General features: G+C 40.9%; 1 long non-coding RNA gene across 1 annotated transcript; it reads left to right on the forward strand.

Annotated features, from left to right (window-relative positions):
• The first annotated feature begins 17 nt into the window (after nucleotides 1-17).
• LOC129115019 (uncharacterized) lies at nucleotides 18-3,702 on the forward strand. Its single transcript, XR_008532793.1, has 3 exons — nucleotides 18-67; nucleotides 295-468; nucleotides 2,910-3,702. It is a non-coding gene; the product is annotated as an uncharacterized LOC129115019 (long non-coding RNA).
• Nucleotides 3,703-3,757: the final 55 nt, after the last annotated feature.

Below are 3,757 nucleotides of genomic sequence, written 5' to 3' on the forward strand. Positions count from 1 at the left end.
CTAACGTTGTGGAGACAGACATGGGATCAGATCACACTGACAGACTGGACATTATTGAAGCCTCAATGTAACGACACTTTGTCTCCCTTCATCTGCAGATTAAAGAAAAACAAAGATTTAAAGTCTGCAAGTACGAGAGAGAGAGATGAGTTATTGTTTCATGTGAGACACAGTGAGATAAGATCAGCTGAACCACTGATGTGAAGAGCAAATGTTCATCAAAACAGGAAGCAGGAAGTAAATATTAAGTGTCCTCTTTCATAATAATATTTTGTAATATTTGTGTCATGACAGACTTTCTGGCTGTGGACTCTCAGAGACTCACTGTGAAGTCGTGGCCTCAGCTCTGAAGTCCAACCCCTCCCATCTGAGAGAGCTCGACCTGAGTAACAACAACCTGCTGGATTCAGGAGTGAACCTGCTGTCTGCTGGACTGGAGAGTCCACACTGTAGACTGGAGACTCTGAGGTCAGTTCACTGACTGAAAGGTTTCAGGATTTGACTGAAAACAAAAGCTGAATATTTGTTAGAGTAACAGGAAGTAGAGAAATGAAGTGATTGACAGGAGAGTTTTTAGCTTCCACAGACTCACATTGTGGTCCATCAGTCAGTGAAGGTGATGTCAGTCCTGATGAGGCTGTAGAGTGTGTGAGGGAGATGAAGGAGGTTGATGAAGATCTGATGACAGCAGATCAAAACTCTGTGTAAACAGAGAGACAAAGACTTGAATGTAAAGCTGAATAAAGGTGAAGTTCTGAACTGTGATGATCTTCATGATATCAGAAGCTGATGAGGCTGCTAAAGAGACAACCACACAGCTGCTGTGGTGAGATTAAACCAGAGCTCAGAGTGATAACCAGCAGCCTAACACAGGCCCAAACATCTCAACAAAGCAGGATGTTAGAAGATCAGTTGGAGAAGACAAAGGTCTTTGTTGTAATTACGAGAAAAAGATGCAGCTGAGAGCAGTCATAGTGGAAGTGGCTCTTCAACAAGAGATGGTTATGAATGACACCATCAAACTTTCTGTCTCTGTCTCTTTCCCCTCTCTCTCTCTGTCAGAGTCTATCTGTCTCTGTCTCTCTTTCCCACTCTCTCTCTGTCTCGCTCTTCTGAAGGTATCTCTCTCTCTCTCTCTCTCTCATTAGCTCACTTGTATTGTTTGTATTGTATTTTGGTGGTTTCATTGTTTTCAAAACGAACCCTTGTCCTCTCTGTTTTTTAAAGTTCGAGTCTGTAATCCGACTGTCTGTGATGTTCCAACAATAAATCCACACTCCTAGTTCTGTGGAGATGTACTTCCTGGACACGATCTGAACTAATCTGAGTTTTATGCCTCCAGGATGAGTTGTGAGGTTTGATCTTTGTTTCTGAAAGAGGAGCAGTTTGTGGCTGATTTAATATCGAGCGGAATCTCGTGAAACTCTATCTGCACTATTCAGCTCCAGTCCTCCACCTGTCTCAGCTGTCTCCGGTGTATCCCACAATGCAGAGCTTGGAGGACTGTGGTCTATGGTAAGAGTCCATACAGCTGAAACATGTCCAGTCCTTCAAGACAGGTTTTTCATGTTCTGTTAGAATAACTCACCTGTCCATCTAAACGCCAGTCTCCTTTAGGGTGAAACATGGGGAGGACACTACATCAGGTAAAAATCTAGCACAGGTAGCATCAGGTTTTTTCCAGTGTGGGGATTGAGTCACAAGGACCGCCAGAACTCACAGGCCAGCTGAACACTAAAAAACCGTATGGTGGAGGAGTTCACACCGGGGCTCCACTGGATGTGTTCTGGATAAGGAGGAAGAGATGGAGTACATGACACTGACTCTGACTGACTCTCTGTCACAGACTATGATGTTATGTTTGATATAATTAATGAATGGAAAGGAGAAATAGGTGGAAAGTGGAATGTCTGTCTCTACAGTGATCTGTCATGCTGAGGAAATTAATGGCTTCCTGGATTCTGCTTTAAATCTGTGAAAGTTTTTGAAATTTTCAGTATGCAGACAAATTCATTAATTTGTGTTGACATTACAGTAAGTTGTTAGTGTTGATTTATAAAGATGAAAAGAAACGTCTCGAGTCTGAGGAATCATTGATGAAGAGGAACAAAGAAAGGTTCCAAACGGTTAAGACCTTGAACACATCTGAGTTCATGATGGTGGACACTTTGATCTTCCTCTTACTGTTTCCTCAGCTGTCTACATCACCCTGTTTCTCATGATGTAACTCACTCTTTCTCATTCATCAAGGTGAGGGTTGGCTCTTTAAATATTAACTGGGAGATCGACAGAAGAGAGTGGTCATTTAGAAATGATCACACAGAAACGACTGGACATGGTTTTCCTGCAGGAAACGCACAAAACAGAATGAGATAGACTGGGGTTTGTGGTGGAAGGATAGCGTTCATATGTCCTGTCTCATCATCACCAACCTGTCTGGCAGGTGAGAGCAGTAAATTGTTAACACCAGTAAAGCTGGATGCTTAAAGTCATCTCCTCCAAGAGATCCACAATGACTAAAATATTTAGGGTGAACAGTTCTGAACAGAAATCACATTTTGTTTCATGGAAACATCTAGCTCCAAATAGGGTCAAATTCAAACAAATTTATCTGTCAGTCTTTTTGTATGTGTGGTCTACTGATTTGTTGAATTTTTCTAAAGTCAGGTGACAACAGGAAGGACTTTAATTTGCATAAACCTCTTTAATAAAATATAAAATAAATATCCACCCCTCATCCTGATAGTGATACTACAGTACTTCCTGTATACAGTAGAGTACACTGAACCTACATTGTATCGTGTTTAGTGTAGAACAGCAAGTATTTTATCCACTTTCACTGAACAAATTATCTTTGTTCTTTCTGACATTATTATTATTTTTCTTCTTGTTGATTGTTGTCTCTTCAGACTGAGTGGCTGTAACCTCTCAGAGAGAAGCTGTGAAGCTCTGTCCTCAGTCCTCAGCTCCCAGTCCTCTAGTCTGAGAGAGCTGGACCTGAGTAACAACAACCTGCAGGATTCAGGAGTGAAGCTGCTGTCTGATGGACTCGAGAGTCCACACTGTAAACTGGAAACTCTCAGGTCAGATCAAGTTAGTTTGTCTTCAATGATGTAAATGTGTCTCTAAACTATCAGCTCCATGCAGTGTAAACAGCCTCTCTCTTTCTGAATCTTTGAATTAGTTCATCAGGATTTCAGATTTCATAAACCTCTTTTTCACCAGGAAATGAACCAGAACTATGGAACCAGAGGAACTAATCTCAGAGACTAAACTAGAGTCCAAAAGTCCTTTTTGTGAATTCCTGTTTGTTTTTCCATCCCATCTTAAGAACCTTGTAGAACAGACAAACTTGATCCACAGCGGATTAAAAAATGATGGTGGAGTTTGAAACATAATTCACATTCACAATAAAACATCACAGGCTCATCCTGTTGTTGCTCTTATTTATGCTTTATGATGTTATGTTTGATATAATTAATGAATGAAAAGGAGAAATGCAGAGGTGGAAAGAGACTGAAAACATGAATGTCTGTCTCTACAGTGACGATCTGCTGAGAGTTTGATGGTTGTTTATTTCTGCTTTAGAACGTAACCGACATGAAATCAGTATATGAAGTTTAATTTGTGTTTTTCACTCACTTTGTGCGCTCTCTCTCTCTCATTAGCTCACTCGTCCCCTCTGCTGGTCACAACTCCTTGTTCTCTCTTTTTTTAAACAAGTCGGGAAGACAACAGAAACGCTTGAATTTGTTTT

The sequence above is a fragment of the Anoplopoma fimbria genome, unplaced genomic scaffold (genome assembly GCF_027596085.1).
Source record: "Anoplopoma fimbria isolate UVic2021 breed Golden Eagle Sablefish unplaced genomic scaffold, Afim_UVic_2022 Un_contig_6721_pilon_pilon, whole genome shotgun sequence".
In the NCBI taxonomy this organism is placed as follows: Eukaryota; Metazoa; Chordata; class Actinopteri; order Perciformes; family Anoplopomatidae; genus Anoplopoma; species Anoplopoma fimbria.